This window comes from Xiphophorus hellerii, chromosome 24 (genome assembly GCF_003331165.1).
Source record: "Xiphophorus hellerii strain 12219 chromosome 24, Xiphophorus_hellerii-4.1, whole genome shotgun sequence".
NCBI lineage: Eukaryota > Metazoa > Chordata > Actinopteri > Cyprinodontiformes > Poeciliidae > Xiphophorus > Xiphophorus hellerii.
In genome coordinates, this window is record NC_045695.1 from 11,753,261 (window position 1) to 11,762,120 (window position 8,860).

Here is an 8,860-nt window from a genome sequence, read left to right on the forward strand (position 1 = left end):
TTAAGCTCTTTATTCACGTAGAGATCAACACTGGACAATTGAGCCTGATTTAATTCAGCTTCTTCACCCATTTGAGCTGCATTGTTGAGTTGTTCTGCACCTGAAAGCCATTTTTCAACTTCTTGTATAAATTCAGAATTATATTTACACAAGCTTGAAAACCAAGTGTTTTGTCTTTCTTGTTCTTCAGCAGGAAACAGTGGAATAACAGACTCATACAGCTGTTTTGCATTTTCAAGCATCAGTTTTTAAATGAGAGTGAGACTGAACACTCTCAAGATTTCCTTCATTTTTCATAAGCTCTTTAATAATGTTTATTTCTCCTTTAATTTTATAAACCTTTGCTTTGAGATCCTTTTGAAGCTTCTCAATTTTATTTTGTAATGCTTTAACAGGTGGAGGAGTTCAAGTATCTCGGGATCTTGTTCACGAATGAGGGAAGAAGGGAGCGGGAGATCGACAGGCGGATTGGCGCAGCGTCTGCTGTCAAGCGGGCGCTGTACCGGTCCGTCGTGGTGAAGAAAGAGCTGAGCCAAAAAGCGAAGCTCTCGATTTACCGGTCGATCTACGTTCCCACCCTCATCTATGGTCATGAGCTTTGGGTCATGACCGAAAGAACGAGATCGCGGATACAAGCGGCCGAAATGGGTTTTCTCCGTAGGGTGGCTGGGCTCTCCCTTAGAGACAGGGTGAGAAGCTCAGTCATCCGGGAGGGACTCAGAGTAGAGCCGCTGCTCCTTCACATCGAGAGGAGCCAGTTGAGGTGGCTCGGGCATCTGGTCAGGATGCCTCCTGGACGCCTCCCTGGTGAGGTGCTCCGGGCACGTCCCACCGGGAGGAGGCCCCGGGGAAGACCAGGACACGCTGGAGGGACTATGTCTCTCGGCTGGCCTGGGAACGCCTCGGGATTCCCCCGGAGGAGCTAGAAGAAGTGGCTGGGGAGAGGGAAGTCTGGGCCTCCCTTCTGAAGCGGCTACCCCCGCGACCCGACCTCGGATAAGCGGAAGAAGATGGATGGATGGATGGATGGATGCTTTAACAGTTAATTTTGGTCGTCTTTTTTCATCTTTACCGCTTATAATGGAACTCGATTTAGATCCAGCTGACTCCATTTCCCGTTGTTTGATTTTAACAGTTCCTCTTCAGACAAAGCGATTCAGTGTGTGTATTTGTCCATACCTCAGTTCCAGCGAACTTGATTGAGCTGCAGTGAAGGAACACGGTTAACAGAAATTATGACCACCACCGGCGCACCCGCTTCCTCATACATACAAATCAGTGCGCCAGTATGGCTCCCATTCATACCTCAGTGACAGTCACGCCCACCTCGACACACACAACACCCAAGTGTCAAAGCCGTGTGCTTCTGCCACATCAGTAATTGCTCATTTCAATCATAAGGCTCTTACAGAGCGTTTGGGTCCAGCAGCATTTTTCATGGTGAAGCAGTGAAAGTTCTCCAGTAACTAGAAGAGGCTGGGATGTCTAAAGAGTTGAAGCTCATGTCTCTCCAGGTCTTCATGGCTAACAGCTTCAACAAAAGCTGCAGATGAAGAGTTGATGAGGAAAATGGTTCCAGCTCTGGAAGCAGAGTTCTCAGAGCTTTGGGAGGATCTGACAGAAACTAGGACTTTTTCTGGAGCCAGACAACAATCACCACATTTTGCTCTCATTTACAAACTCAGAGGAAACTAGTGGGAGGAGGAAAAGTTGGTTCACTAAGTTTCTAACTGGTTTTCATGACAACAGCAGCAATTATTGGGGTTATTTTAAAGTGTCCATCAAACCTAAACAGTGATTTTATAAAAAAAGACAAAGATCCTAAAAGGAGTAGCGGCTCAATGAGTGAAGAGGAGTTTAAAGTGTAAAAGTCTCTCTGGCTGATTGGATCTTTCAGACAAAATAGATTTTTTTCTACAGTTCAGGGTTTTCTATTCATTTAAACATGAAAACTGATAAAAAGATAAATATTTTTAAAATGATCAAAATGTCTAAAACCAGAAGCTGCAGCTGTCCTGGATGATCTGAATGTTTAGATGGTTGAATGGCTGAAATAGTCCAGAGGATGAAGGAAGAAGTTAAAGACCAAAAACATCCAGAAGCAACTTGAAGAAGAAGAAGAAACAGGAGGACAATAGAGCTGAATCAGCATTCACACAATGAAAACATCTGGACTCACCGAGCCTTTCTGCAGTTCCTCACAGCTGGAACCAGTCTCAGTCGTCCTGATGCTGATGTGTTGTACTTCTCCAGGTCCAACTCATCCAGAACCTCTGACATCTGCAGCATGAAGGCCAGAGCTGAACAGTGAGTCTCTGAGAGCTTCTTCCCTGAATCCAGCAGCCGTTGGATCTCCTGATAAAATGAGACGTCGTTCATCTCCACCAGACAGTAGAAGATGTTGATGCTTCTGTCAGGAGAGATTCTATTAGTGTTCATCTCCTTCAGGTTGGTGATGCTTCTGTCAGTAAAGATTCTATCAGTGTTCATCTCCTTCAGGTTGGTGATGATTCTCTGGATGGTTTCTGGACTGTTCTCTGTCTGACCCAGCAGATCTTCTAAGAGTCTCTGGTTGGACTCCACAGTGAGACCATGAAGGAAGCGGACAAACAGGTCCAGGTGGCCATTTTCACTGCTGAGAGATTTCTCCATGACTTTCTTCATGAACTCATCTAGAGATGTTTCTCTGTATTTTTCTCCTAGAAACGTCTTGATCACCTCTGACTTCCTGCTGGTGAAACAGTGGAGCATGTAGACTGCAGCCAGAAACTCCTGGATGCTCAGATGAACAAAGGAGTAGACGGAGATGTCGCACGTCCCTCTCTCTCTTTTAAACATTTCAGTGAACACTCCTGAGAACAACGCAGCATCTTTGATGTTGATGCCGCACTTTTTGAGCTCTTTGTCATAGAAGATCAGGTTTCCCTCCAGCAGCTGCTCAAAAGCCAGTTTTCCTAGAGACTCAATCAGCTTCTTGTTCTCTGGACTCCAGATTGATCTTGTCTTTTTTCTTCCATCATACTTTTCCTTCTTGATTGCGAAGTTAACCTCCAGGAATGCTATGTACATCTCAGTCAGAGTCTTTGGCAGTTTTCCTCCCTCTCTGGTCTTCATCACATCCTCCAGAACTTTAGCAGTGATCCAGCAGAAAACTGGGATGTGACACATGATGTGGAGACTTTTTGATTTCTGGATGTGGGAGATGATCCTGCTGGCCTTCTCTTCATCATCTCTGAATCTCTTCCTGAAGTACTCCTCCTTCTGGGGGTCAGTGAACCCTCTGACCTCTGTTGCCATGCCGACACACTCAGCAGGGATCTGATTGGCTGCTGCAGGTCGTGTGGTTATCCAGAGGAGAGCAGAGGGAAGCAGTTTCCTCCTGATGAGGTTTGTCACCAGAACATCCACTGAGCTGGACTCTGTAACATCAGTCAGGATCGGATTGTTCTTGAAATCCAGAGTAAATCGACTTTCATCCAGACCATCAAAGATGAACAGAACCTGGAACGTTTCAAAGCTGCTGATTTCTTTGGTTTTAGAAAATAATTTATGAATCAGTCCTAATAAACTGAACTTTTCTTCTTTCAACATATTCAGCTCTCTGAAAGTGAATGGAAATATGAAATCAATGTTCTGGTTGGTTTTGCCTTCAGCCCAGTCCAGAGTGAACTTCTGTGTTAACAGTGTTTTCCCAATGCCAGCCACTCCCATGGTCATCACTGTTCTGATTGGTTGATCTCTTCCAGGTGGGACTTTAAAGATGTCTTCTCTTCTGATTGTTTCTTGTTTCCTGGATGCTGTTTCAATGTGTCTGACCTCATGTTCCTGGTTGACCTCTCTAGTTAACCCCTCTGTGATGTGGAGCTCTGTGTAGATCTGGTTCAGAACGGTTTGATTTCCAGGTTCAGCGACGCCTTCAGAGAGACTCTGGAACTTCTTCTTCAGAGACGCTTTATGGTCACTCTGACACCGAATATCAAAATCTGAAGAAAGAGACAAAGACAGGAGAGGAGACACTTCAGCTGAACATAAGGAAAACAATAATTTTTTGATATTCTCAGAGACAATTTGTGCATCAGCTTTAATGGATGAGAAAAAAGTAAATTAATAAATAAAAAGCCCAAATTTTATAAAAACTCTGCATGGTAAGAAGAACGAAAGTCACGACTGTAACTACGGTTCAATGAATCCCAGATGACCACCAGAGGCGGTGCTTAAAGCACTGGATGATCTCTCTTGCACAGGTCGAGAATCTTATACCAACATGGTCACATGTGACCCCCGGTGACAACAGTAAGTCTATATAGTCACGTGACAATGACAGCTCAGTCCCTTAATCTTCTCGTGAAACACGATGATTCTGAGGGACCGAGCGCTCTGGCGGTCATCCGGGATTCATAGAACCGTAGTTACAGTCTAAACTTTTGTTCTATTTCATCCCTACTGACCGCCAGAGGCGGTGCTTAAAGCACTGGATGACGATTACCGACAGAGTCCTGAGAAATCACACACAGAAAAGAAACAACCCCGAAAACATGCCCACCTCACTGGGATGATGATGAGCGCTGGGATAGGATCCCAGGTGAAAGGTGGCCCAGTTAACCCTGTAAAACCCAGCAAAGGTATTTGGGGATGACCAAGAGGCTGCTGCACATATAGCCTCCAGAGTGACCCCAGACACCCAGCATCTCACGCTCACAGGACTCGGTCAGGTCGAGCTGAAATCGCCACTCTTGACCCGTAAACCGACGAGCGAATAGGCCAGGAAACACGGCTGCACAATGTAACAAAAGCAAACCTGAAGCAGCTACGATAATAAATAAAGACAAGCCAGATATGGAGGCACAATATAAGAAAAAGCAATCCCAAAAACTGAAATTAATTGAAACCTTCAATTCATCCATGTGCTGAAGATGTTTGACCATCAATCTGCAGGCTCTCTGTTCTTCTTCATCACAGCATCTATTTTGTTGCAGTCCTTGTCTGCTCTGGTTTGGTTCTTCTCAAGTTGACCTTCTATCTCTGAATGTTTAAAGACGCGATCTGATAGAAGGTCATCAAGGAGCTGTTAACTCTCAATATTATTGGTGAATATTGTGATGAAAATATTGACTGATTAACAAACATTTTCATCACTTTTTTTCTCCTTTCTTTATCATCACCAGCACATAAGTTCCAGTTACACCAGCTGAAATAATTGATCACTAAAAGACTTTTAAACCTTAAATTTCCAAATCTCAACTAAAGACGTGGATCTGGTCCAACAGAGACGACAGGAGGCTCTGATTGGAGGAGTTCAGTCTCACCTGGAGAACAGCTGCTCTGATTGGCTGTCGGCCGTTCAGCTCCTGTTCTGGGTCTTTCTTCACACTCACAGCTCCTGTAAAGACATTTCTTCATCAGTGAAATATTTCACTATCAACAGGCTGGAGCTGAACATGTTCATGAAGGTCCACCACAAACTAGAGACCAGAACTGGGTCAGAACAGAACCTGAGATCATTGATGATCTCTGGTTTGAAGTTCTTCATTGTATCATATCTGGTATCATGACTGATACCAGTGTTCCCAGTCTGGAAGCTCCAGTGCTTCACTGGGTTTAGAGACAATCTGAGTCGTTGCTCCTCACATTGTTGGTTGTTTTTGTTTTCATGCAACATTTTCATCATTGATTCATTCAGACTTTCATTCAAACTCTGATTTACTGACCAACATCCTTCATGACTAACTTTAAATTAATATCTCAGAAAATTAAGTTACTGTTTATTAAAACACTGAAGATCAACCAGTTAATATCTTTTATTTTATATCTCTATAGATTCACATGAATCAGTTAGAAAATGGTTTCTTACTTTCTGTCTGATGGTCCAGGTTCATTACTGAACCCTGGAGGATGATCTTTGGACCGGTCACTCCTCATAGATGGACTGATACCCATCTTTCATCTTCTGGCCTTTTGGAGAGAGAAACCAGAACCAGTCAGTCCAGTGATCCGGTTCCAGTAACTGTCCTGTGAAGCAGAAAGCTGGTTCCCATCATGTGTTCAGAGGATCAGAGTGAATCATTTGAATGAATGAGTGAACATTTCCTATGAACTAGTGAACTTATTTAGCTCCCAGTGGACTTGAACGCATCATGACTCTATTGTAGCTCTGTATGGAGGGAGTCAGTGAGCAGAAGGTTCTGAGGGAGCAGCAGCTCAGGTCGGGTCCACAGCTCTCCTCCAGACAGAACCGGGTCCAGCTGGGATCTCAGCAACATGTCAGCCTCTGTGTGCAGCTCAGCAGGATTTCCTCTCAGCTCAAGAGACACAAAGCAGCTTTCAGGGACCACAGCATCCAACTGAGGTACCAGCTGGACCCACTGCAAGGAATCATGGGTAAACAGCTGCTTCAATAGGGGGATGAAGCCCCCAAACACTCAGCGAGGCCTGAAACATATTTAGTCTATTGATCTGATTGAACTTCAAAATAAAGAGACACATTAATGCAACTCTTTTAGTTAGAAACTACTTTGTTACAACTGATCTAAAATGTTTGTGAAATTATTTATTTTATTATTATTGCTCCATTTAAAAGTTTTGTTATTTTTAGGGTTGAACCGACTGCAGTTTTCTGGCTGATCGATTCCGATTTTGCAGATACTGATTGCTAAACACAGCAACCTTTCAGGTAAGAGTCAGTCTGGATCTGGATGCATTTTTCCAGCAGAGCTTTGAGAGACAAAGAGTTTCTTCCTGCTGAAAGGAGCAACAAGAGGAAAACCTGGAAAAAGATCAAACTCAGTGAGGAGGAAGAGAGGAAATCTGTGGACGGCTTAAAGCCGGTTCTGATCCACAGACAAGAGAAACATCAGTTTCTGCTGAACCCCAGACTGATGAGGGACGGAGTGATGTGATTCACTTCCTGCTGATTTCAACAAGCAGAGAAACTAGTTTACAATGTTTTAGTTCTGCTTTTTAGGTTAAAACACCAGAGAGAGTCGCTGCAGCAAGAACTGATGGACTGTAAAAGTTACATTAAGTTCTCAGTTTATTTAGATTAAATCTGAAAAGTTCATTATTGCTCCACACAAACAGATCAGCTTTAGATGCTGCTGTCATGGTAGATCATAGCTGATCATTCACCAGGTTAACTGCGCAGTAACTGAGCTGTGTGTTTATAGTGTGTTCAATATTTCTCTTTTTGTTCCTTATAGTCGCATAATGTAACCTCACTTAGCATCACTTTATAAGCAGCAACGTCTCACAATAAAGTTTTTCATTTGATCTAATTCCTTTCTAGATCAGGCCTTCAATAAAGTAAACAGAGCGCTGCTGCGGGGACCAGGCCCTATGAGAGCCGAGCGACCCAGGCCGAGGTGACTGAGGCCCCGGGAAGCCTCGGTGGGTTCATCGGTTAGAAAGGCTCCAGAGAGCCGAGAGACACGGAGGGACCCGGAGCACCTGAGTGAAGTTGGCCCCCCCCATCTTCTTCAAATCAGACAAAATTGGTGTCAAACGTTTGTGCTACGTTTGTGCTGGTTTGTGCAGCAAAAATTTTCGTTTGTGCCGTTATCATTTTAAAGATATAAAGAAATGTTTTTAGAGGTCATCAAAGGTCAACCAGCCCCCCCACCTTCTTCAAATCAGACGAAATGGGTGTCAATTAACTCAGCTACATTTGTGCAGCAAAGATTTTCGTTTGTGCTGCTTCGGTTTTGAAGATATTAAGGAAAAGGTAAAGGTCAAAAGGTCAACCAGCCCCCCCACTTTTATTAAATCAGACAAAATTGGTGTCAAACGTTTGTGCTGGTTTGTGCAGGAAAAATGTTCGTTTGTGCTGCTATCATTTTAAAGATATAAAGAAAAAAGTTCTAGGGGTCATCAGAGGTCAACCAGCCCCCCGACCTTCTTCAAATGAGACGAAATGGGTGTCAATCAACTCGGCTACGTTTGTGTAGCAAAGAGAAGTGTTGCTGTCGATCATAACATTGACCTCAAAAGGGCTGAGTATATGCCAAGCACATGTTTGGTTATTTTCTTATTTTTTGTATTTAAAAAGTACAGTTTGTCTAATAGCACCCTCTAGTGATCAGAAGCTAAGATACAGGTCACCAAGATTGTTTTGGGAGGCATTGTAGCAACCTGTTCATTCGAAATAAGACCAAGTTTGAATTTAATTTCTTCCAGGTTAAAATTAAAGTATTCATATTCATAGGTTAGCAACTTACAAAATGATAGCAGTACAAATGACAATTTTTGCTATACAAAAACATAAAATATTTAATATATATATATTTTAAATACCCCTGGAGGAAATTTTTCTTTATATCTTTAGAATGATAGGAGCACAAATGAAAATCTTTGCTGCACAAACCAGCACAAACGTTTGACACCAATTTTGTCTGATTTAATAAAAGTGGGGGGGCTGGTTGACCTCTGATGACCCCTAGAACTTTTTTCTTTATATCTTTAAAATGATAGCAGCACAAATGAAAATTTTTCCTGCACAAACCAGCACAAACGTAGCCGAGTTGATTGACACCAATTTCGTCTGATTTGAAGAAGGTGGGGGGGCTGGTTGACCTTTGATGACCTCTAAAAACATTTCTTTATATCTTTAAAATGATAACGGCACAAACGAAAATTTTTGCTGCACAAACCAGCACAAACGTAGCACAAACGTTTGACACCAATTTTGTCTGATTTGAAGAAGGTGGGGGGGGCCAACGACCCGGAGCGGCAACACTTACCTCTAGTAACAAGTCAGCAAGTTATTTCCATCCTGCAGCTCAAAATGGAGGCTGATCTGAAGGAGACCAAAGTTGGTTTCAGTTTCTATTTTCACAGGAAGTCACGTAACTTGTGTTTTCCTCTAGAG